This window comes from Astyanax mexicanus, chromosome 11, assembly GCF_023375975.1.
Source record: "Astyanax mexicanus isolate ESR-SI-001 chromosome 11, AstMex3_surface, whole genome shotgun sequence".
NCBI lineage: Eukaryota > Metazoa > Chordata > Actinopteri > Characiformes > Acestrorhamphidae > Astyanax > Astyanax mexicanus.
Genome location: NC_064418.1, coordinates 34367471 through 34395437, shown reverse-complemented (window position 1 = coordinate 34395437; position 27967 = coordinate 34367471).

Genomic DNA, 27967 nt, shown 5'->3' with positions numbered 1-27967 from the left:
GCGCTGCTGCAGGAGAGGCGGGTACTCCACCTTCGCTAAAGTAGCAGTGATTGGATCTCTTCCTAACTGGTCCCTACCTTTCACAGACCTAAATCAGTTCTGATTGGATTTCGTCCCTGCCAAACATTTTCGTCTCGTTTTTATTCGTTGACCAAAATGTCAGTTAATTTGGTCTCGTTGTGTGAGCGTGGAGCCGCTGTGAGCCGCTGCCCCTCCTTCCCTGTCATATCAGAGCGTATTCACCGCAAAATGTTATTTGCGTTTTGTCAGTGTTGGATTGGAAGAGCAAAAATAGGAAAGTACCGCAATGTAACCCTTTTATTTTAGCAGAGTAACTGTAATCTGATTACCACTTACTGAAGCAGTAACTGTAACGGATTACAGTTACTTATAATTTGTAATCTGATTACGTAACGCCGTTACATGTAATCCGTTACTTCCCAACACTGTCTATACAGTGCTGAGCATTATGAATGATGTAGTTACATCTCAGTATATTGAGTATCTTTGCACTAGGATCTAATTCAGAAAAAAATATATTTTTGTAATCCAATTTTTATTGTACGAGTTTTATAGGAACATTTACAGAATTACAGTTAATAAACTATGTTTTACTGCGCAATGTTGATTTTTAATTAGTAGCTTACATGCAAGGTTTGGTATCAGACAGTGGTTTATTTTGTATTGTGTTTAAACCTTGTCAGCTGGACAGCAGAGTTTTCTTTAGATCCAATAAGGTAAAGCTGTCTTTTAAACTTCCTACAATTACATTTAAAAGAGCTGCAATACAAATGCCTTGCTAACAGTATCTTCATTAGTATATTCAGCTATTTTAAATTGAATAAATGAACAAGCACAGCTTGTCTAGTCCCTATAGAGAAGGATTTCCAATAGATTTGAACTTTCAGGAGCAGTTAACATGAACCTATTGGCACCATGCCTAATGCTAAGCAGTGAAACAGTGTTTTTTTTTTTTTTTAAATAATGGTGCTCAAACCAATACTTTTGGGATGAGTTGAATAATCTACAAAAAATACTAGAAATCCTTCCATAGACACTGGAGACAGAAACTCCAACAAAAGTGTGAGTCTTTTTAAATATCCTTTATTTTAAAAGAAACAATGCATAAATATGTGTATTAATACTTTATTCATATAGTGCAGGGGTCACCAATCTCATACAAGAATGGCTGGTGTTATTCCAAAAAAGGAGAAGCATAACTAATTCTGCTTCCTTAATCAACTAGTCACAGTCTTCTAACAACTGGTTACTAATAGAAGGTGTATTCCCGCATGGTTGAAATAAAAACCTAAAACCATTTGGAGACCCCTGATATAATATATAAATATTTCTTATTGTCACGCCTGGCCCTGTTTCCTGTCTGTCCTCGTGCCTGTGTTGTCCCACGTTACCCGTGCCCCTGTGTTCTGCCAGTGTTTTTCCACTCACCTGTGTCCATTTGTAGCTCCGCCCCTCATTAGTCAGTCCCCAGGTGTTACCTGTTCTCTTTCCCGCCTTGTGTGTGTATTTAAGTGTCTCTGTCATTAGTGTTTTTGTCGGTTCTTGTGCGTGTATACGTCTGTCACGGCTGTGTTAAATCCTGCCTGTTAGTTAGTCTCCTGTTTCTGAGTTTCTGTTTGATTTATGTTTTGTTTTCTGTTCTATAATAAATGATACTTGCATTAGCGTCCGCTCTCCTCGTCCCGTCCTTCACACAGCGTTACACTTATAGCCTCATATGAAGTAAATGAGGCCTCATTTTGAGACTAATGGCTTTAACGGACAATAACCTGAGGTGACGTCTACTTCTGAAAAAAATCTACTTCAGTCAAATCTATTTTAAAAGTAATTTTACCCATTTTTTTCTTTTCAATATTGTCCACCCACTTGCATAGGCCCTTATAATATACCAAGCTGGATGATAGAAGGCTAGCACATGCTTCCTCAGAGCCACGTGAAGCTAGTCATTAACTAGTTTTTCTGAACTGCTTAGTCATTGGACAGCTCATCACACTTAGAGACCACTAATTGCCAATTATGCCAGATTCAGGTGTTGGCTAGCATCACAGTGAGTGATGCGAGGAGGAAGGGCCATCCTACCCGTTCGGGGAGAGCAAAGCCAATTATGCTCTTTTGGACTATCAACCAGGGATGGCTGTGACATCACCGAGGCCCAAACTCACGATCTCCAGATCTTCGGCAAGGCCAAAAAGTCTGACCAAGGTTTTGGCAGAGCTGAGGAAATGTATATCTACATTACTACAAACTGGCCAGGAAAATATCAAACATACCTACTCTAATAAATTACTAAAATAACTAGTAAGAATTAATACAAGAAAACACACCATACTTCAGGTTTGTAAGATAAACTACCTAAAGCAATGTCATTTATACCATCGATATACCTATAGAACTCGATATAATATAGAAAATATTTTTTTTGTGTTTTACAATTAGTTATCAAAAAAAATCTAATAGACCAAAGATAACATTTTGTTTCCTAGCTTTAAAGGTAAAATGAAAGTGTGTGAAAAAGTGTGTTGAAAGCAGGTAGCTGAATGTTTAAAGGCACAAGGGAACATTAACAATTACTGTTGCTGTAAAAAATGTGTCTGGAAAACCTTTTTTAAATACTTTATCACACACTAGTTCCTCAATAAATGTCACTCTCACATTCTGCTGTAGATTGTTTTGCTTTACAAATAAATTCACTCGTAAAATTGGTAAAAAAGAAAAAGGAATGAATCTCTGAAGCAGCAACTAGATTGCTTTCAAGATTATTTTACCATCATGCTCCTAGTGAATATTTACAAGAAGAGAAACTGTTTAACAGCAGAGTAGAAACAGAAGGACCTCTTACATTATGCTGCATTCTGTTTGGTGCAGAAGAGGGCTGGCCTGTCGGTAATGTGCATTGCACTGTCCACACCACAGTTTGCATGAGCCAAGACAAAGATGTATAATAAAAAAACATGGTTCTGATGCATGATTTTAATCCAACATGTCTGTGATGGTGAAATTGCTTGAAAAGTCATTTAGTTTAAGTTTGTTATTACATGTTTGATATATAGAAAATGCTGCAAAATAAGTAGCAACACTACTGAGACTATAGATGCATGGCATTTTTTATCTTTGGTTTTAGATGTCACAGAATTTCTTACTTTCTTATTACATTGCTACATTGTTTTTGCTTGTTTTGCTTACAAGAATTTGCTTTGTTTATCTTTTATCAGTCGTGTGGTTACGACTGATAGGTACCTCACGATTAAGATCAAACCTCATGATTAGGTAACATCTGCCTCTTGGTCATAAACCTACTTAATTTCCAAACATTTTTTATTATCCACTTTCCAAAATTAGAGATATTTTGGGTTAGTTACCCAAACAGATATTAGTCCTAGTCATAGACTATAATTTACTTGCAATGGAAAATCTTTGTAGTCCAAGACAAGGCTTAATCTCTGTCTGGGAAACTGCTCCAAAATGTGTATTTTATCCATGTGGCAAAGCTGTACTTCTGCTGGGTTAAAGCTTTGACTATGTTTCAGATACTGGTTATGCATAAAGACTGGGGATGCATTGATGTGAAAATTCTGGGTTAATGGCAATATCTCATATTAAACATGTATATATCTGCCAATTCTGATGCTGATATACATATTTAAAACGTACAGAAAGATTAGACACCCCATAAATAAATGGAACATTTACCTACCTTGCATTTTAGCTTTAAACCAACTGTATTAAAACCAGAGACTGCAAACAAAAAAAGATGGACGCCGTGTCGTCGTTCCCATTCATTCAATGAAAATGAAGCCAAAATCTTTCGCCATGTTGGCGATCCTGATACCCGAGTCTGCGCAGTAGAGACCAGAGGAGGGAGAAAGACTGTGGAGAGACCGCCTACTCATTTAAATAAACCCGCCCCTGAGGGCTGCCTCTTGGTCACAGGCTGCAGAGCCTGTCTGTTATTGGTCCTGCCCATAACCAGCCCTTTTACAATAACCACACCTTTTTGAATAGAGCTGAATAACGTCTTAAAAAATTAATTCTGTGGGGATATAAAAATTTGACAATATAAGCAGAGGTTACACTAGCTGTTGCATTTAAATAATGGCGGTAGAATTACAGTATATTAGAAGAAAACGTGATTGAAAGTTGTCTGTTTTGCCATTGAAACCTATGGGGATGGGCGGGGTTACACAGCTTTCTGAAACCGAACAGCAGGGGGCGCCCGACCTGTGGTGGCTTCACCTTTGGGAGACGATGCTCTGTCCAGTTATACACAGTCTATGATACAATCAATAAATTAAAAGGTGTCTCCTTTCACAATTTTTTGGTTTCAGATTTATTTAGCTTAATGGTTCTTAAATAGACTGTTTACAGCTTATTACAGCGTATTTAAATAAACAGGTTAAATATAACAAGAAATATAGAGACCAATAAAAATATATAAAAAAATATCTTAAATCACTGGATTTTAAAAGTAGCAATGTTGACCTGTTGAAGTAAAGTGGCCAACATCACTATGTCCTTTTCCAGTTTACAATAAATAAGTCCTAGATACCAATAATGTTATTTACAAAATACTATCAAACAAAAAACTTGATGTTTTTCTTTTCTTCAGCTGTCCTTCTTAGTCTGGAATTTTTGTTTGAGGGTCTATAATAAGACAAACAGGCAAATAGGCACCAGTTGTTTGGTTAGTCAGTCATAATATTCAGGGGCGGCTCTAGCCATTTTGGGGCCCTAGGGCCCTCATCCTTGAAACACACATAAACCAAATAACTACAGATGGAACGATCGATCGGCAGTGTATCGGTATCGGACGATTTTCAGCCAAAATACGGTATCGGCGATCGGCAGATATTCTTCTGATTTTAGCCGATCCGATTCAGAAGTTTAGGGTTCAGCAGTTTATCAGAGCTGTGTGTGGATGAAACTGGTGAAACCGGAGAAACTGCTCGCTCACAGGAAGCTGCAGTTCCTCATCCAACCACTAGTCGGAGCAGCAGCAGCAGAAGCCCCCGCTGTCTTTACTCAGTCAGAGCTACAGCCCAGCCACGGGCTACAGGGCTCAGCTGAGCCAGTCTGGAGCGTTTTTTTTTTTTACAGTTTTCTGTGTAGGAAATAAAGGTTTTAACCCCACTAAACGGATAATACAGCTCTCTACAGTTCATCTTTCAGCCCAAGCAGCTAACAGCAGCAGTTTAGAGCAGCCGTCCCGGAGTCACTGCTCGGATTACATTAAAAACACGGCTGCAAGGTTAGACTGTTGAAGGCTACTGAAGACTATTAAAGGCTATTGGAGGTTATTGAAAGGGTTATTGGGGGCAGAAATCAGTACAGGCTGGTTAGATAAGTGATTCACGTCCTCGTCCTTTGCTGCAGTGAATCTGTGACTAGCGCTGTCACAGTAATGTTTATTAACGTCATTTAAACAGATTTTGTATTGTCTTATAAATATTTACACATAACTTATATGTCACCTAAAAAGCGTTTATTTTGGTCAGTAACCATAGGCGTAGGAACCGGGGGGGATGGGTGGGACATATCCCACCCAATATTAGAAACAGGTGGATTTGTCCCCCCCAAAAATGATATCAGTTCGCTCAGGTCAGCTGTACTATTAATGAGGAGACAGACCGGACCAATCACGGAGCCGGTTCAGGTATTAAGTCACGCCTCTCAGTAGAAACAGCCAATCAGCTTGCTGGTTTTGCGGCGCGCGGAGCAGAGGCAGTTTGCTGTTGGGGAAGCCCCGCCCCCTCGCTGTGAGATTTAGCAGCGGGATCGGGACGCAGCAGCTTCAGCTGATTTTAAAACAGAGATGAATATACGGAGATTTTACTAAAATAAAGGTAACGATAGGCTAACCACGTAAACTGTGATGATATGTTTCTGATAGCTGGTTAAAAATACACGTCTCTGAATCAGCACACAGTTTAAACCCACTGTGATTAATAAACTGCAGCTGTGTTAGTGTGTAAGCTTATCTTTGGAATTAGCTAGATTGGGAGTCAGGGTTAAAGGAAAAAAATAAAACATATATGCAATGTTTCCCTGTACCTGATCAGCTAATCACTTTAATTTTCAAACTGTTTATTCATTTAGGATTACAGGACTGTGAGCTATAATGAACGAAAATTGATTTAACTAACTAGTTGTCTAGAAGCTGGATGTAGATGATCGCCAGAATTTCGTACAGTACTTTAAGTTGGTTGTTTAAAGCAGTTACTTCACTGCCCTAAACTAGTGTTTTCCACCTGATCAGCTAATAAACAGTAATTTACTGAGTTTACCTGTTAAAATCCTTTAGCCCCCTATGGAGCCTAAATTAATCATGTATATCCACCAGAGGAAGCTCTAGAATATGCAGAACAGTTTTAATATGCAGTAGAATATATAAGAACTGGGTTGAGAAACACTGCTGTAACCTGACTTCTGTTCATTTGTATTTCACAGTAAGACCACATATCCTGACGTTTATAAAAGTCTCTATGAAACGTAAAGTTACATTCTTTTACATAAAAGGACACCATCTTAAGAAGAGCTCTCAGTAGAAAAAAATAAAAGTGCAGGAGAAAATGTAAATATACAACAGAATTGACATGCCAATACATAATAATAATAATAATAATAATAATAATAATAATAATAATAATAACAATAATAATAATCTGTTATATTATTTTAAATATTAGGTGATAACTGAAATTGTTTGTCATATGTACATAATTCAGACATTGCTTAATTTGCATAATTTTTCTAACAACAGTAGCTGTAATGTGGAGTAACATGTTTAGGTTGTAAAATCACCTTATAATAATAATTTACTTTTAATTAAAAGTAATTTCCACAAATGTTGTTCTAGGAAACTATTGGGTGGGCTTGGGTTCATATTGGCAAATGTGTCCCCCCCAATATCAAGCCCGCTCCTACGCCCTTGTCAGTAACACTCGTGTTTATTACTAGCAGCGTAAATTACCAGTGTTTGCTTAGGCGTGGATGTAATAAGGGGAATCTGTACCAGGCTTGTCTGGAACCTGTGCGGCATTAATGTGGCATTTGGCCCCGCCCAATATCGGTATCGGCGATCGGAATCGGCCCCAAAAACACTGATCGGTCCAGGAGGTGTAAAAAAGGAGGTCAATGTTGGCAGTGCATCTGCGATTCTTTTGCTCTCTGTCCGTTTCTTTCGTTTAGCAGAACCACTTTCATAACTCCGCTTCATTTTCACTGTGACAGCTGTCACTCTAGTCGCGTACATTTCCCGCTGTTTTGGTTTGAAGTCACGTCGTGTGGCACATTGCTACGTCATCATATTATGGACTAGTTCAATGCAAGCAACAGAGGGGGGTATGTGTGTTTGGACAATTAGTATTTAGACATTAATTCAGTATTCTACTGATATTTCTGTTGCTTTTTTTAATAGAAATATTTTTTCTTTACTTTACATAAGTGACAAATTAACATTATTTTTGGTGTTTTACTGTAGCTGGGATGGTCAGATTTGGGGGCCCCTATGGAGGACAGATTTGGTCGAGGCCCTAGGCAAATGCCTAGGTTTGCCAAATTAAAGAACGATAATATTGTTAGCTAGTAAGCACAGCTGCACATAATCAAGCCTCCTGTTAACTACTGTTTTTACAAGCTGCATTCAATATATATTTGTGAATTAACATGTTTTAAATTACATACATTTAATATTAAACAAGAAGAGAAAAATAGTCTCTTCTGGAAATTTTTAGTGTTAGATTATGTTAGTTAACAAGCTAGCTAGATAGATAAGCTAGCTATGTTAGCTAACTTAGCTTGCTAAGCTAGGTTAGCTAGTTAGGTAGGTTAGCAAACAAAACGTCAGTGGAGTTTAGTGCACTGTCATAGGCTATGACTCATAGTTAACTAGCTTTCTATACTGAGGAGCCAAAATACACCAAGATACTTATAATTATTCATCCGTTTATACATACAAGCATGTTCATGAATGTTAGAACTTGCCTTCTAAACACAAACACCAACAACCTGTTATAAAGACAGCATTAGGACAACAAGCATAAACTGTAAGTGTACTGTTGACTGACTAACTAGCTACTGAGGATTATCTACAACATAATTTGTGGTTGAGTAGATTAAAAAGACACACTGAAATTTAGATATTAAACAGCAGTATTTTGAAAGGCAGGAAATGCTACTTCTGAAACATCTGATTATAGATTTAAGCATGTTTATGCCTTAGAACTGGTCTTCTAAACACAAATACTAAAAACCTGGGTCTCCCGAAAGACAGCATTAGGACAAGCATAAACTGTAGGCAACCAGGCTTGTGTAGTTACATGGGAACCTCAATGGCTGGGTATTATTGGAAATGTAGTCAAAATATATACGTTTTTTTATTGATTAGACCCAACCGGTTATAGGGACTACAGGTGTACACAATTACATATTTTATATTTCTTTAAATGAATAGTAGACAAATTATTGTGTTATTAGGTAACACGCGGATGTTGGGATACGTGGGTTGTATTAATGATAATTTCCCACTCTACATGTACTGAGTTCTGCCATCCACTAGAGGACAGCAGCTATCTTTATTTCTCATTTAAAACATACACAGAGCCCTTCCTTCTTTTTCCACATAATGTGGGTTCCATGATTTCATTTTACTTAATTACAAGTATTAACCTGAAACAAAACTATATAAAACATTATAGATAAAAAAAACGAACAATAGCTTGGTATGGATTTAGTGATGCACAGAGTTTATTAAAATAGTATCTGCTACAGAGTTTAGTAATGAAACACTCACGGGCAGTAACCCTCTTTGATTAATTATAAGCACATTTAATTACAGTCTTTAGATATATACAGTAATTAGATATATGCAGCTAAAATGAAAACGTTAACTGCATAATTAGCCAATACTTTTTGAAAATAATCTCATCTGGAAGGCTCCTCAAATGTATTGCTTCACTCTACTGCTGGGATGGTTCAGAGAAACATTGAACCCTAAATAATTAACCATCCTACTGCAGTCAAAAACATCATTAATCAAATACAGACTTTTTAGTATCAATTTTTCAGTTTAAAGGTTAAAGAGGTCCTTTAAATTAAATTATTTTATTGTAAAACAAAATATTAAAAAAATATTACATAAGATCTAAGACTCAACACCACTGTTTTTTTTCTTTTCTTTTTCTTTTACAGCACTGTGCCTGAAACCATGATAACACCTGCATTTGTTTTCATGTTAAGCAGTCTCTCAAATGACAGCAAAATTGCTACCTAGCATGAAAAGGGTGTTAGCTGAGGATTTCTGTATGTTTTCTGCTCTGTTGAGGAGAGGAGGCCTGTAGCTGATGGGAAATGAAGGAGGCATTTCTCTCTTCAAACAGAACAAAGAGTGAGAGGGAGAGAAAGGGAGAGAGATGGATCAGAGAGATGTGTGTGTGTGTGTGTTTGGCTGCCAGCCAGACGGTGCTGTTGTGGAGACAGACAACACACAGCCAGCGTCCCCTCTTGAGGACTATGACTGAGAGCGAGGGAGAGGGGTGTGTGCACAGTTGTGTCCCCTGATTAATGTACTCATTACTCCCACTAGCAGAGGATCTGTGGAAAACTGTTTTGACCTCAGAGCTACCACCCTGTTGCAGCGCTAGGTATTAAATGAGGCCTCATGTCAAGCCTCATTATACTATTCATGAGCTTTATCGCAATGACACAGTCTCTCTTTCTCTCTATCTCTCTTGCTCTCCCTTTCGCTATCTGTCTCTCACACCTTTCACACATACAATCACGTAAACACACACCTACACATGCACAGACAGGACTGTTTGATTGCTGATTTATGACTCTGTTTGGGTGTTGTCTTTTCTTCCAGCCAGACATGCCGACAGCTGATGTAGATCCAGGGTCCTTTTTTGAAGCACACAGTCCATTTACATTGAGAAAAAGCAGGCTGAGGTGGTTGAGCACCGTTCCTATGGTTACGTGGGATGGCAAAGGCCCGGTCGGCCAGGGATAAGTGTGAGGTAATAAGTCCGTTGAGCAAACACACAGGCACACACACACACACACAGCCACCGGGCCCTGTGAGCTCAGTGTGTGGTTTAATGAATGTGCTTAGTCTTCAAACTTCCCAGCGGGACGCTCATCTCAGCTCTTCTATCCTCTCATGGCGGCAGGATTACAGATATCTTCCCCTAAAAGTCCCTCACCACCGCTATCACTTCCCTTCTTAAGTGATCTGCAAAAACATTGACTTAGAAGGAAAACAAACAGCATATTGGGGTAGAGGCAGAACATCTGTAGGTAGTAGAGATGCTGCCACCAACTCAACGTAATGACAAATACTAAAAGCAGAATATTTCCTTCTTTCAGCACAATTTCTTTAGTAGAGCTAAGCAGTAATTCAGCATTAAAATATATCGCAACAGAAATATGTTTCAATAACAACATGTTATCACTGACTGACTTTTTTGGTAGATTTAGTAAAATTCATTTTAGAGCTTTCTCTAAAAAAAAGCTCATTTTAGAGCTTTTATTTGTTGGTTTTAATTCCAGAATTATATCGACAGAAATTTAGAAATATATTGTGTTATAAAAAGTATGAGTAAAATGTCGTTTGAAAAACAAACAAGACATTACAAATATTTAAAGGAGCATTAGTTGATGTTTTTGTATGTTTTCGTACTAATTAACAACTGTCAAACATGTAGGACATAAAGTATTAGTTTGTTCTAACAGTGGCATTTGCACATTGCTGATTCCTCACTCCACCACATCTCCATTTGTTTGGCTAAACCAACATGGAGAAAGCCGGTTCGTACCCTGTGTTGCAGTGGGCAAAATAACACACTGCACTACATAAAAAGGGAAGACATAAGTATAAATGTGTAGTATGCACTAAACTGTTTGAGTGGCAGCTTAACGAACGCAGTTGATTCATCTTTGTCACTTAAAGTGCTGAGTAAAATAAAGCTTTAGGACACACTACAGAGAAATATGAGTAATACTGGTCAGCTGCAGCTAGTGACGGATAGACTCTAGGGAGCTCATTAAACTGACATGCCAAAGGCTGTGGGGTAGCAGAATGTCAGCTGATACGGAGGTGCTACTCAGGGGATGTCTTGGGAACATCCACACCTGTATAAGTTTTGAGGTGTTATCTTGGGAAAGGTTGAACACTGGTCAGTGTGCCGATGGCAAGGTAACATGAATTACTGAAGTTAAGGTAAGGCATGATAGTGGGTACCAGAAGGATGAGAAGTTGTACAGGTAGTAACAACCTTAGTGTTATGTGTTCCAGGAATAAATCATAGAAGTTGTTACCACCTGCTGTGGACTGGGCAGTGGATAGAGATGACTGTGGCCGGTGGCATCTGAGTACAATCGTTTGTGTCAACAGACAAGTGACTTTGGTTAAAATCACATCCGCAGTGCGGCATATTTACAGTTAAACTAACACCACACAAAAAATATGTTTGCATGGTTTTATTGAACACAACATGTTAACATTCACAATGAGGGGGGGAAAGTATGTAAACCCCTAGGCTAATGACTTTTCTAAGAGCTAGTTGGAGCCAGACAACCTGGAGTCCAATTAATGTGATGAGATTAGACGTGTTGGTTAAAGCTGCCCTGCCCTCACCCCACAACAAAATCCATGGAATAATGATTTTAATACAAACAACTGAAACAGATCAAGATGATGTAGAGTTTCATACATGTTTAGAAAATGTTCTTCCCAGGCCATGATTGCAGCTGGTCTCATTTTAAATAAGACTTGGTTAAAGGAACTTAAATCTTTACTGTATTAAAGTTTATATATAGGTGCTTATTATGACAAAAGCTCTCTCGCTCAACGCATGAGCATGACCGTGGCTCTGCATAGTCCATACACATTGGCTTTTCCACAGGTTTAATGAATGAAGCTATAAAAGCCTGCCATACACTCATCTATCTACTGTCAGACATCACTGTCATATAGCTATAATCCCCATATAATCTCATTTACACACCAATCTCTCTCAGAGAGAGAGAGAAAGAGTTGGAGGGGGGGGGGGGGGGGGGCTTACAGGACCTCAGTGTATCTGGCCTCATTGTTTATCGCAGAATCATTTCCAATCCGATGTCTTCATAATCCAGGGATGAATCTATTTGCGGTAAAAGTGGCACAGATGTTTGTGACAGTTCATTTTCAAAGAGATTGCATGGCAATTAGATTGAATTTTGGTGACAGTAGAACACTGTCATGTTGTATGAATGCTGTATGAATGCTTTAACTGAAACAATTGTGCAATAAATAATTAGATGATACAAAGATGAAGCATGGGAAAGCTAAAAAAGTACTCAGCTGGTTTTACCAACAATTTAAAAGACCGTCTCAAAACTAATTCCAAATGAGGACTACAACGAGCCTGCTTGTTTATGGCTTGAGACCGTATTTGAGTACTACACTAGTGGAGATTTTAGGCACCTAACCAAATCCTTTATAACCTTTTATAGCCTCAGAATATTTTGAGTTGGATGTTTGAGTGTTGGATGATAACTAAAAATAAAGTTATCTAAATGCAGTGTGTAAGACTGGTGGAGGAGAACATGCCGAGATGCATTTTAGCCATTTCTTATTTTCTGCAAATAAATGCTCTAAATGACAATATTTTTATTTGGAATTTGGGAGAAATGTTGTTCATAGTTTATAGAATAAAAAAACAATGTTCATTTTACTCAAACATATACCTATAAATAGCAAAATCAGAGAAACTGATTCAGAAAGACATTATTTTATAATTCATGTGCACTTACATTCTGCTATTATTGTGTTGACAGAATGTATTCTATGCTCCACATTCATAAATTTTGTACTGATTTCCACACCAGTCGGACATGTATCCTTGGTAAAAGCAAATCAGTACCCACTTTTAATGAGTACCGACTTTTACTGAGATAATGCATTAAACTGACTTACACTCAGCACTCCATTTTGGCAGCCAAATCTTCCATCTTATGTCAGAGAAAAAATATATGAGCTACTATTTGCAGAAACTTAAAAAGAATATATTTAATTGCAAATGCTATTGTAGCATCAGGGGCATATCATCCACACCACACAAATTCTAGTATTGACCAAAAGCTTTGAGGCTGTTCTGTTTTAAGAGGAGTGTTTGCTGAGCATTAATGGGATTATATAGGTAAAACTAACCAATGTGTATGTTCTCATTCACTAAGTGATCTTTTGTTCTCTGTTGTGTGCATTACAATATTTACACAGTAATACATATAAGATGGCAGGCAGTCTGTGTTTGTCTTCTGTCTGGCCCATTGTTGAATTAATTCAATCGATTTTTTTGTCAGTGTCAGCTGGTTTTAGCATAAGTTGCAGGGTGTAAATAGTGGTGGCCAGCAGTGATAGATATGTTGCTTGGAGTCTTTGATTTGTTGCTGCAGTCACCTATACTTTAAGAGCAGGGGATTCCTGCACAGTTTTATGTAAATTCTTTTGTTTAAACACACCCGATTCTGTTTAATTGAAATGTAATACATTCTACAATCCTTTAATTACCAGGTTTAATTGTGTGAGAGACTCAAACAATCTGTGCTTCCTGCCAGGCTTTAAGCAGTGACTAATGTTTACTAATGTTGCTTTTCATAGCTGGTAAACCATACTGGATGTTTACTCCTGCCTGAACTGTTTACAGGACACTTTTCTAACACAGGTTATGTACTTGTGCATTAAATTAAATTGTACTAAAATTAATGACAATATATACAGTATACAGTACAGTATAATAAATATAAACATTTATGTTATAATATTTTGTTACATAACTAATATAAGGATAAAATAAGATCACATTTTATGGCAATTTATACAAAATTCACACTAGTCATAAAAAAAAATCCTTTAACCTACTAAATCACAATATGGGAAGGATTGCCATTTGAAACCAGCTGGTTTTATAGACCACCCTTGTTTTTGGCAGCCTGCTTCCTAAAGAGATAATTTTGATAGGACCATGTAATCCCAGTTTGCAATAATTTTGTAGTCCCAAGTAAATCTATGTAATTTGTCTTATTTTAACATATGAACTGAGGTTGCTTATTACCAGTGTTTTTTTAATACCCAGTTTTTGCTTAGATTATCTAAGTCAATTAATTCACACACCTCCCCTCCTCACCACTCCTAGTCAGAATGCACAGCACATTTTAATACATGTAAATTAGTCTTCTTTTAAACTGCCACCAACACAGCATTACTAGACAGCCAACACACTCAGACAGGTAAAGCACCTGATCCTGCATCAGATGGCAAAACAGCATGAGTCTGTCTTTAACCTCATGATCCTCAGGCCACAAGGTCACAATCCTGGTCTGCTGAGTCACTCAGAAAGCCTAGAGGGTTCTGTTAATTATTTATTATTTGCATCAGGTGTGTTGGGAGCAGAGGTATCACTAAAATGTGCAGAGCACCAGTACCCCAGGACCAGGATTGAGAATTCCTACATTACATCTCTCTGGTCAACACTTACCATGAAGCATCTGGCTTATGCTAATGTACAGTTTCACCAGAACATGGTATGTTAGGGATCATGAGCAGATCCTTTTTTCTCAAACCTTTAGCATTTCCATCAAATTGGTAAAGTTTAATCTTTATCTCATCTGTCCATAATCAGTCCATATGCTTGTCACTGTACTTCATGGCAAATTCCTGCCTGGTCTTCCAATTCTTTTTCTGAATAGTCATTTGCATCTTTTGGTAAAGCCTCTGTAGATTGTGATATCTTCACTCCTGCCATCTGGAGGTTGTTGCTATTGACACTAACAGTTGTTTATGGTCTTTTATTCCAGCACTCACAATGTTTCTGTCATTAACTGCTGTTGATTTCCTGGTTTACCAGTTTTACATGTTTTACCTAGCACACCAGTGATGACTTTCTTCGTCAGGACATCTTCTCTAAGCTTCATAATTGTTTGATGTTTAACTTGACAGGACCTACACTGTGAAATGAATGAGCTCCAAGAGTTTATCAGTTGTAATGTGAAGTGCATACATATGTTTTCACTCTGAGGGAACATTTGGCCTTGGTGGCAGTGTTGGAGAGACGCCAGTGCTGAGAACTGTGAACTGATGAGTGCCCTCGCCAGCACAGTGCAGACACTGATAATAACTGCATATGAGGTCTGCTGAGAGCGCCAATGCACACACTCACACACCTTAACGTGTGAGAAGAGGGAACCCACAGAATGTTAAACCAGCAAGTGACAGTGATAGAAGACAAAGGAGAGAGAAAGATAAAGATGGTGGGAGAAAAAGGGGAGCCCTGTCTGGGTCTGGAAAGAACATAAAACAGAAAAGAGATATAGAAAGAGAGAAACAAAAAACAAAAAGGAAAAAGGGGAAAAAAAGAGGCTGAGAAGGTTTCTTTGTGATATCAGTGGGTGTCAGGCGGGGTGTATCAGTGCTTTAGAGGGCCTGCACTATGCCCTTTATCCCATGGGAGATACACTCATCTCCCTAAAGATAGAAGCACTCAGGCCCAGTGGTGCCATATTTATCACCTCTGCAAATGAGTGGAAAAAGGCATGCAGAAGGGAGCTTTGTGTTCCGTGGCCTCAAAACAAGTTCAGCACCCATGACAATAAAGTGGATTTTGTGTACTGGGGTTTACATAGTGTCCTAATGTGCCCATAACAATAACCATAAGTAGGCCAACAAAAGTTCACATGTAACAGCATGTTTGTGGAGTTTAAGGCCTTTAATGTAACAAAATATACCATATTTTCACACTTTAAGGCACACTTAAATTTTTAATTTTCCCAAAAATAACCTTTTAATCCAGTGCACCTAATGTATGAATTTTACCAATCAGGTTGTAAGAAGCAGTATGTAATGGGTGGGGAGCTCTCCAGGCCAGAAGGTTGTAGAACCCAAGTGCAGAGCAGCAGAATACGAAGCAGGTAAACTCGGAAGGAACCCCTCAACACTGATCGGAAAACAAACTGACCCCCAAAACAAAAAAAAACGCAAAACGGGCAGAAAACAAAAACCCGAAAACGGGTGGAGACCCGAGAAGAGGTGCAAAAGAAATCGCGGCGAGCGCAATAACGGTTGGACACCCGAGAAGAGGTGCAAAAGAAATCGCGCGGAGCTCGAGAACGGGTGGAGACCCGAAAGAGGGCGGAGCGAACTCCTGCCCAGCGCTAGCAAGGAGGAAGTAAGCAAAGCTAGCCAGAGAAGCTTGGCTGTCCCTTATAAACCAGGAAACAGACAAAACAAAACGGCTTCCTAGAACTGAACAGGGAATTTATAAGGCTGTTGTGGACTGGGCTGTGGTTCTGCCGGGGAAAAGGAGGAACCGAGGTCTACAAACAAAAAGGTAAACCAAGGAGAGTGGCAGCAAACCTCACACTGCTCACACACACAGTTAAAAAGTTCCGCGGTACAGGTAAAAAGCTCCGCGGTACAGGTAAAAAGCTCCGCGGTACAGTTAAAAAGCTCCGCGGTACAGTTAAAAAGCTCCGCGGTACAGTTAAAAAGCTCCGCGGTACAGGTAAAAAGTTCCGCGGTACAGGTAAAAAGCTCCGCGGTACAGTTAAAAAGCTCCGCGGTACAGGTAAAAAGATCTGCGGTACAGGTAAAAGGCTCCGCGGTACAGTGAAAAGGCTCCGCGGTACAGTTAAAAAGCTCCGCGGTACAGTTAAAAAACTCCGCGGTACAGTTGAAAAGCTCCTCGGTACAGGTAAAAAGCTCCGCGGTACAGGTAAAAAGCTCCGCGGTACAGGTAAAAAGATCTGCGGTACAGTTAAAAAGATCTGCGGTACAGGTAAAAGGCTCCGCGGTACAGTTAAAAAGCTCCGCGGTACAGTTAAAAAGCTCCGTGGTACAGTTGAAAAGCTCCGTGGTACAGTTGAAAAGCTTCTCGGTACAGGTAAAAAGCTCCGCGGTACAGGTAAAAAGCTCCGCGGTACAGGTAAAAAGCTCCGCGGTACAGGTAAAAAGATCTGCGGTACAGTTAAAAAGATCTGCGGTACAGGTAAAAGGCTCCGCGGTACAGTTAAAAAGCTCCGTGGTACAGGTAAAAAAGCTCCGCGTGACAGTGCTCTTACTGTCCCAAAGATTCACAGCCCTAGTACATACTGTACACGTGACTGTTTCATAGGCAGTTGTACGTACTGTATGTTCTGTCTCTGTTTGCACTTCAAGCATAGTCTTAATATGACTGGTTATGGTTATGCATAGTTAAATTAGAGATTTAGGAGAAAAAAACACAAACCATAGTCTTAATATGACTGATTGTGGTTTGCACTTATTGTTTGCACTATATAAGACCTAGAAAGGTTTTATTTTATATATCTTATTCTTATTTCTATTTCTTATAGAATCAATGAGTGAGAGAAACCAGTCTGTTAAGTTTGCAATATATGATTGTCAAATAAAACTCTAGTTTTCAAGCCATTTTTCATTTTTGACGTTTTCTTTTTATTTCTATTTTTTTTTTCTTTTTTTTTCTAATTTTATTTCAAAATCTCGTCTCATTCTCCTGAACCCATTATCGTGTCTCGTCTCGTCTCGTTATATTAGTTTCTTGTCACACCCCTAGTGAGGACTGTGGTGCACATTTACGCCTTTAAAACAAGCTACATAGGTCGAACCACTAGCTGATAGCGCCCTGGCTTACCAGAACACTCAGGGTTCCTCAGTGTAGCTTTAGCAGTATTTTAGCAGAGTTTTTTGTCTGAACACCTCCAGGGTGGAGATTTTTTAAAAACTCCGCTCCCAGCGGAGCCGTGTGAACGGAAAACGGAGCTTTCTGAAACGCTGACATCACACAGCAAGTCTGCCCACGTCTGCTTTTTGTTTTCATTAGCTTAGAGAGATCCGGAGGGGAATCTTTTCGGCGCAACACCAGCGAACTCCGGCCGCATGTTTACAGCCAGCTGATCTTAATAATGAACTAACTGCCCTCTCTAAGGAGAGCTGAGCGTTCCACAGCAGGAGAACACTAACCCAACAGCACAGAATTACTCCAGAACCAGCTTTAAACACTGTAATTAGCACGTTTTACCAGTGTAACTGAGACGAGTAATACTCTATTGGTATAAACTCTAATTATACTGGTCCAAAAGCACTCACGATATACTGACAGACCAGCTACACCAGCAAACTTAAAATACATGATTTACTGCTGCTGGAGCTGCTCATCCAGTCTGTTTACTCCCCAGCCTCTGGATTTTACAGCGGGTCAGTTATGTTGGTTATAGCACAGTGATTTGTGAGGTGTTTCTGCTTCGTTAGTTTAGTACATTAAGCCACGTAAAGATTTATCCTTATAACAGGTTTCAGTGGACAGAAAACCCACATTAAGCTTTTTTTACATTAAGTGTTTTAGACTGTTTCAGTTAGCTGGGTTAGCTTTGTGATTTGGTGTAACACTGTCCTGCTGCAACACACAGCTCTCCTCAGCAAAGGTAGATAGTAGGTAGATAGACCTTAATTTACGTGAACGTAAAGCCTGGAACAGAGACAGCACCTGGATTGGTTCTGTTGTCTCTGCAATTTGTGGATTAATAACATGTTCACAGCTTTATTTAATGTTTCTCTCACATTACCTAACACAGCGGAGGCACCAAAATGCGCTGCGTGCAGTTTTTTCCCGAGCCTCCTGTCTGGAGGTAAAACCTTATCGTGAACAGAGTTTCTGGACCAGGCCTGGACGAACAAGCACCTGGTGGAACAATTTAAAAAAATAAAGTAATTATTGCTGTCTAGAGAATCCCTGTTCATTTCAGAGTTTTAGAGTGGTATGGGGTTTCCGTGTAGACGGGAATATTTTTGAAAACGCTGTTCCTGTGGACAAAGATATTTAAAAAAAAACGGAGACAAAATATTCTGTAGAGGCAAATTCTTTAGTTAAGGTGAAGCATTGGTTTACTCACGCCATGTGGTTCAGTCAAATAATTATGCATTTTCCACTCCACTGGATGTTTTAAAAAAAAAAAAACTTTACTTCCATGTTTCCACAAGTACAATCATCAAACAAAACGCTGGCCATGGTAAGAAACCCGTGTGCTTCCACAGCTCATGGCTCCTAACCAACTTTCCCCATGCACTCACTAATTCACTGCTTTCCCCCAAAACAGCGTTTCTCTTAAAGAGACAGTACCTATTTATATTGAGACTGCAGTACCACACAGTGAACTAACACATAAGAGAAACTTATTTACCTAGATCAAACCTAAAATTACACAAACAAAAAACTGTCTAGTTCAATAAAATACATCTTATACCAATAGCCACAAAAATTAAATTACTGTAAAATAAACATAATTAACAGTTTTGATCAGTTTTAGTACTTGGCCCATACAACCTCTGTTTTTAAAAATATACGGATTCATGTGGACGGGGCCTTAGTGCGGTAGAAATTCGGAAATCTAAACTTACTGTAAATAAATAGAAGCACTTTACACACCCAAATAAACAGTTTTCAGGAGAGAAATCTGTGTAGATTAACATCCAGCGCTTGTTTGACTTTAAAAGAAAGTCTTTTTTAGTATTGTTTACATAGCTTAGCTTAATTTAAAATTTGAAATTTATTATAGTGTCTCTTAAAATGCATCTTACAATCCAGTGCACCTTATAGTGTGAAAAATACAGTAATTTAAACTCAATGCTCTAATTTTTAATTTAATGTTTTTGTTAGTGTCAACTTGTAGAATTAATACGTTTAATATGTTTGGTGCACTATATGGGCAAAAGTATTGGAACACACCTCTTAATCACTCGATTCTGGTGTCTGATTCTGTTTTATTGCCACAGGTATATAAAATTAAGCACCAAGCCATGCAGTTTGCTTTTACAAACATTGTGAAAGAATGGGCAGTTCTACAGTGTAGTACAATCATAGGATGCTACCACTGCAGCTCACAAAGACCAGGTGAAGTTACAGAAACAGGTCACAGAGTGCTGAGGAGCACAGGGCAGAAAAGTCGGCAACATTCTGCTGATTCAGTTACTCTGCTAAGTTCCACATCTGCTGTAAGAGCTGCAAGTGGAGGAACAGACTCATGCCTGTAGATTAAGAATGGGATATTATAAAAGCTCCTGTAGGTGAAATGTGTTTTTTCCTGATATTTTCCAACATATAGTGTACATTCTGGTGGTCATACTGTAGTATTTTATGACCTTATGTTAATTTTGAGATTAGTCAGCATTTAAACGATGTTTAAAGACATTTGATTCTATGAAAATAATTAAATTGTGGATTTTTTAAGTCTTCAAGTCTAAGTTAGACTGAATAAAATAATTATTCCTAAAATAACTAAATTGAAAATAGGACTTATTTCCTTGAAATTAGATCATTTCACTTGCTAAGATTTTTTTTCAGTGTTGTGATCAGTTAAATTAATTTAATTCTTCTCTACTTATTTAGATTTTTCATTATTTAGCATGCTGTGAGATTAGCAATATTCAATTGGTTATTTAATTGTTTTAATGATATAAAAAAATAATTTAGAGTTATATTTTGGTAGGTCACAACACTTATTAATTCCCTTGCGTGATTGTTTCACAAAAAAAAGCAACAGCTTAGTTGTCATATAAACCTGGACCAGAATCCGAAGCATTAAAGCATCCTGCCTTGCTGAAGTTCTTTAAAGTACAAAGAAATGGCCGAGCAGCTTTACTCTTTAGATTTGGAGTTTTTAATCTGGCCTTACGTTTTATTCAGGGCAGATGGTTTTGTGTACAAGTGGGGTAGAGGCCTGGGAGGGAGGGATAGAGAAGTGATAGAGTTGTAGAAAAAGAGAGAGAGAGAGAGAGAGAGAGAGAGAGAGAGAGAGAGAGGGAAAAGCTGGCTTGCTCTGCTTTTAAAAAAGGCAGATCCTAATCTGGCTGGACGTGAGACGGGGGAGAAAAGGACAGAGGACGAAATCAAGCCGGGTTTGATGTTGGATTGAGAGAAGGAGGGTAGAAGGATGGAATGTGTAAGGCAGAGGAATTGAGGGAGAGAGTGAGTAATGAGTGGGGTAATAGAGTGAGAGAGTGGTGCTGAGGTGCGGCGGTGTGGGTGTGTGTGGGTAGCCCGACCTGGTTGTGCTCCCTGTCGTGCGAGTTGGATTAGGCGCTCCTCTCTCTCTCCCTGCTGCTTGAAAAATTGCTCCACTTTCGCTCAGATTAAGGGAGAAATGAATGGGCGGCGGCAGGCGGTCGCAGGGGAATGCTGGCTTTTTTAAAACAATCAAGAGCAGCACACACACCACAAGATTCCCTCTACCCTTAGATATATTTCCCTCATAAACTAACACCCCCCCTCCCCCCTCCTTCCTCTCTCTGTAGAGGAATATGTGGGAAATGAACACTGCTGTGCTGTGTTGTACAGTATATAATCAGAGAAGGTTACTAATCAGTATCAATTTACTTACTTTATTATATTATATATTGTTTCTGTCATGCAAAAATGTTGTCTTTATTTAAGCTGGGTTTCACTTTAAGAAATATATATTGTGTCTAAATTTCATGGTTAATATGCCAGTATAGGAAGACTCCAGAAATTATATTATATTATATATTATATTATATGATATATATATATATATATATATATATATATATATATATATATATATATATATATATATATTTTTTTTTTTTTTTCTTTTTTTTTTTTACTTTCATTAAAGGTTAAGAATATTTTTCTTTTCCATATAAAGTAGGCTTAGTGTGACAGCAATTATATACTAAAGTAAAGAAAAAAAATGTGTTCTTGAATAGCGTTTTTTTTAAATCATAAATGTTTAAAAACCACAGCTTGTCTAGTCTCTTCTGAGAAGTATTGCCCATAGAATAGAAGTCTCTGGACTAGATAATCATAAACCTATTGGTACCATGCCTAATGCCAGTTATGGGCTACAGTATTGAGCTTGAATGATGGCACTTAAAGTGGAAGCGTTGATGATTTTGGAAGTTGAGTATGAGTTGGAGAGTAAAGGATGAGTTGGGGATTTGGGAATAATGAGATGAGGTGTTAATTATGCAACATTTTGACCTCACCACCGCTCCAGATGTAGCAAGTGTGTCAAAGAGAGCATCCTGATTGGTCTGTTTTTACAAGCATTTTGAATCCCAATTGAACACCTGTTTTAGAGATTTTAAAATTGCTGTTGAGAAAAGGCACCCTTTAAATATGAGAATCCTAAAGCAGTTTGAAAAAGTAGAGTGGTCCAGAAATCCATTTTGAATGTGTGCTGAGATCCATTTATGCCCAATTTTTTCTGAAATTATATATATTTTTGCTTTTTCCCCCTCTGTTTTGTGTTATTCCAGTGCAAACAAAGGAAATAAACATGTTTAACGAAACAAGTAATTGCAATAATTTTGTTAAACTTCAATTTCTGGAAAATTTCAGGGGTGCCAACACTTTTGGCCATGACTGTATGTTCTTGAAAAGGTACATTTAGTTTTATTTCACAGTTTATTTCACAACAGTTTACCTTCAGTGTGAATTTAATCTACTCTACTCAACTCATGAAAAATTAATGACTTCTATAAAATCTATAAATAAATATGTAGGCCAGTCGATGAACATGTTTGATGACATGAGAGCTGGAACCATATGCAAATCTGAGTCATCGAAAGCAGCATTTGGATTGCAATCCAGAGAAAGCCTCAGTGATATCCTAACTGCTGTTATTTACAGCCCAGATGGCAGTTTGGAGTTGGATCAATCAAGCTGCCCTAAGACAATCCACCATGCACAACATGTGTGTGTGTGTGAGAGAGAGAGTGAGTGAGATAGAGAGAATGAGAGAGAGGAACTGAGACTAGTGGTTAGGGAAATAGCTCATATCCTTGTAGCGATGCGAGCTTGTCACCATGGCGTATTATTATTCTTCTGCCAAACAGCCTGATTCTGTGCCTCCATCCCAGCGAGTACATGGAAATCTCTCTATGCTGTTCTGTTCCTCTCTATACAGACGCCACTTTAAATAATGGAGGCCCATTAGAACAGACTGCTTCTTCACGGTTATGTCGAGCACTTCTAGTGTAAGATGGAGTGGACAGCAGATCTATAGCTGGTAGCCTGAATTCACCCCACAGCTCTGGCTAGCCATCATTGTCATCTGTAGGAGAGCACTGTGACAGGCAAAGTTCAGCTGTTGGTGAGGGGAAGCTCTAGTGTGAGAAATAAAGTGGCCATTTGTGGAAAAACAACTGTAAGTGCGTATCGTTGCTGTTTAATGAAAAACAAGTATATCCATTTTTGACGATTTTTAGTTTTCTACATAGTTTGAACACACAAACTCGTCCTTATACTGTGCCTTACAGTGTCATGATGAATGAACCAATAGAAGTTCTCCAGAATTACCTGAAATAAACTCTTTTTTACATTAACTTCCATTGAAAGTTAAGTTATGGTTTTATCTCTCCTCTTAATTTGGAGTTGTAGTTGTAGTTGTAGTTTGTAGTTTTGGAGATGCATGTTTTTTATTGGACAGTAAAGATATACTGTATATATACACTGAACACACTGTCCTGCAAAAACAAAATATAAAAATCTCACCAGATCTGTTTATTAAATACACTAGCCATTTAAATCCACCTCTTTGTTTCTACACTGATTTACACTAAAAAAGGATAACCAACATAAACTGTGCAGCAATGGATGAGCTTCTGTCTCTGACTTTACATTTACAAGATGGACCATGTCGTTAGGAATGTCTAACAAAAACAGTGAGTGGACAAAGTGTTTGAAAACAGCCCTGCAAATAATAGCTGCTTTGTGGTGGTCCTGTGGGGTCCTGGTAATTAAAGAACAGGATAAAAGGAGGAAAATAAAGTATGCAGAGAAACAGATGGACTACAGTCTGTAATTAGAGAACTACAAAACCCATCTACAGGCTTAGTGGAGCTGAAAAAGTGGACAATGAATATAGAAACAAGGATGTGGAGATACTGAACTGTGTTTTTTTTTAAACAAATACATTATTACTTGTTATCTTTAATGAATAGTTAATTGGATGAACTAGATTTTGGATAGAACTGGTAATTCGTGTTTTTTTTTATATAGGAGTGGTTTGAAAGTGGGTAAGCTAAAAACACATGGTTAAGCTTGGTTGTTGTGTGGTTTTGCTTGGTATATATCCAGGAGTATCCAGATGCCCCTTCTAATTAGCAATAATTCAACTATATATCTTTGTGGTTGTTATGTGCAGGTGCTGCGTGTGTTCCTGTGTCTGTCTGTGTGTGTGTGTGTGTTTGTGTGTGTGTGTGTGTGTGTGTGTGTGTGTGTGTGTGTGTGTGTGTGTGTGTGTTTGTGTGTGAGTGTGTGTTTTTGCACGTGTTTTGCAGGTTTGTAGCTCTCCTTCATGGGAGGAGCCATGGACTATAAATCCACCACCAAGATGGTGGCTAGAGCTAATATAGGAAGTGGAGCCTACCTGGTGCATGCTTCTGGTTCGCCTGCTACCACCACCATTGCATGTGCTCTTGATTGTTTGTTCTTGTAGTTGTTCTTTGGGGAGTGTGTTTGCAGAACTTTTGTGGCCACATGTTACCTGGGTTTTGCTTCACATGTCCTTTAAACTTTCACAGACATAAGGAGTTCAACAGGTAAGGTTAAGGTGGCTTATACATTTCCATCCCATAGCTGTGTGTGTCTATAGAGACACCAGGTTAGTAGACAGGTGCTTCTTTTGTACTTATGATGTTAGTTTAAGTAGTATACATTTTCTTTTGTTCTTTTGTGTAGATATGTAAATATAGTTTAAGATTATAGAATAAGGTTGTTTTGTTTCTTTCTTTTCTTTGGTACTGTAAATGTTGGCTTCTCTTAGGCCTTAAAACATCTAGGCCATGTTTTTAATTGATTGGAGATGGATGTTTTTGTGAGTATTAAAATAAACAATCACTGATTTTTGAAAAGTCTAATTCTGGTCTTGTCTCCTCACTTATCTTGTGTTCCCTCTGTGTTGCAACTTAGTTTGTAACATTAGCCTTTGGTCTTAATCCTTTTTGAGGCCTGACAAAAATGTGGTTCCAATAGCTAGACTTTCAATAAGAGGAAAGGCTGGTACTGCAGAAAATAGGGGCAAACCCCATATTAATATCCCATAATATACCTCTTAATATCAACAAATGCTTTGACCGAGGTTTGTGTTTATTTTCAATCAGATAAGTACATTCTGCACAGATTATCACTTTTGCATACAAGTGTATCAGATTTACTGCTCAGCTGTTTGGTGATCTTGGTGATCCCTATGGCAACTCAAAGTTTAGGTCAGCATGCTTTAACTCTCCTGTTCCTGGAAAACATCCCCTCTCTCTCTTTCTGTGTGTGCTCTCTGTAGCTGGTATTATTGGCTGAGAGGAATGGGGTGTGTGGTAATTATTCTCTTGGCTATAGTAAATGGAGAGGTGGTAAGTGCCTATAGCCCAAAGATCACTTTATGGCACTTTAGGGCTCTCTCTTCCAGCCAGATCGTCTCAGCGCAGAGGCAGCTGGTCCACTCCACATCCATAATACCTCTCTTCTGCACATCTCCTCCAGCCAAGAGCCTGTGCTAGACTTACCACCTCCTTCAGATCAAGATTGGATCACTGGAAGGAATACCTTACCAGGATAATTTAGCAAAATTAACTGTTCAGCACTATCTAGATTGCACCCAGGTTAATTTTGTTAGTCTGGACAGCCAGAAACCACACACAATCCATATTTAGAGGTGGTTTTAGTCGCACAAATCAGACTTTAGCATGTCTTTTTGTGTCATTCACAAACTAAAAATAATTACCTCAATTCAGATTGATGGAAGTGCAGTGGTCCAAGAAGAGTGCCAAAGTTTAGTAACTGATAACTGTTTAATTGGATCATTTGAAAATAACCTTAAAATTACTAATTGGGTAACATTTTTTTTTATGCAAAGTTTACTAAAGCACCTAAATACCAACCTGCCTAAAAACAGAAAATTCTCTCCACAGCAAGTGTAAGATCCCTGTCCAGGGTTCACCCACGCAATGCAGCAGGACCTGCCAATGTTCCTGGTAGAGTATTGAGACCGTACAGGCCAGGTGGCTTATTTACAAGAGGACATCTTCACAAGTGCCCTGAGCCAAGCTGTTGTCTCACAGCGCTATAATTTTAATTTTTAATTTTACCATAAACTTCTTCGCGGTCTTAAAAATTAATGCACAAATGTGTTAAACTAATATTATTTAAAAAACTTTAATATTTTAAAATCCTGGAACATTTGGGAGGAAATGGCAACAAAAGCAACTTTAATCCTGCACTGTGGTTCTCAGTGCATTGCCAGCACTTTGTCACACTTTACAGTGCAAAAGATGTTACCTTGCCCTTATAGCCTACAACACATTGGCTAGGCAAACAACCATTATATAAAATGTAATGAAATACCCAATGTGAGGCTGCCCTGGTGGGCAAGACTTCACACTGATGGTGAGCTAGGATTGGGGAACATGCCCATTAGAGGGTTCAGTCACTCTCCTCAACACCTTGGAATAAACTCTGAAATACTAGAGTTCCCCTCAACTCAACTTGTAGTTTAAATTGAAGAATAAACTCACACAATTTAACACTTTCATCAATTTTTTTCTCCAGATTTTCAAAAACCAGATGTTTGCTGTGAATGAGCAGTTAGTTTTGAGGCCAGTCTGTCCATTGGCACCTGATTAGTAAACTCAATAAACTTAAAATTTTCAGCAACAGCAGCTCCACAGTGAACACAGGTGTGCCCCAGGGCCACATGCTCTGCCTGCTATGTTTTTTTACACTGCTGACTAATGTTAACAGTGCTACGTCCAGCCCAAACTACATCAAATTTGCTAATGACCCCACAGTAATGGGCCTCATTAACGGCTGTGTTGGAACAGAGCAGCATTACTAACAGACAGGTCCAGAAGCAAAAAATCTGTTTCTCAATGTTGGCAAAACAAAGATAATTGCTTACTTTAGGTAATCACAGCCTATCAGTTACTTCCTTACCATTGAAGTTGTAGCAGTGGAGAGGGTCAAGATGTTGACTCTTCTTAGTATGCATCTCACAATTCCCGATGGACAACCAACATCTGTGCGTTTGCCCAGAAAGCCTAAACGAATCTGCACTTTTAAGAAAAGCACTTTGAGAGCTTGTTTGGTTTGGGAACTTCAATGAGGCTGATAACAAACTTTAGTTGAGTCATTTAATACCCTTTTTTCTTATCTTATGTTTTAATGTTCACACACCAGTGATCTTAGAAAGTAATTTCTATTATTACGACTCCGGAAGCAAATGTGTTGAAATATTTAATGTTAAAGATATATAAAGAGGTTATATAGAAACAGTCTTTTCTCAATAAAGTGTTTGACGTAGGCCCTGTCATCGCCCCCAGGTCTTCAGCTGTCTGGACTCTGCAGATTCTGTCATACTAGAAGACAGGGAAGAGCCAACCCTCTAGGCTTCCCAATGGGACCAACCTGGACTTGATGGGGAAGGAGGTGGGGAGAACAAGCCCTCAGCGTCGGAAAGGCAGCAAAGGTACTGAATGAGTGTTGATTGTGTAAAGGCAGAAGGGAGCACCTGATTGGATAGGTAATTAGGTGACGTAGCCTTGATGTCTAAAACAGAACTTACACTACGCTTTCATTTCCAGACACCCCACCTCTCTTATGGTTCACAAGATTTTCCAACATTTTGATAGTGGCTCAGTGATACCTGCAAATCAAATATAGAAATCCATAATAATATCCCAGAAACCGGCACATTTAAATTGGGCTGTTTCACTGGAGTGATCAGGCAAGACAGAGTGACCGAGAGATGTAGTCAGGTCAAGTCAAGGCAAGTAGTTTTTTTCAATACTGCATATGTACAAGACAAACAGAGGATCAAAAATGCATTAGTCTCCTACCAAAACTTACAGCAAAAAAAAAAACAAAAACATAAAGCTATAGTTGTGATGATAGTCAAGTATAAGCAG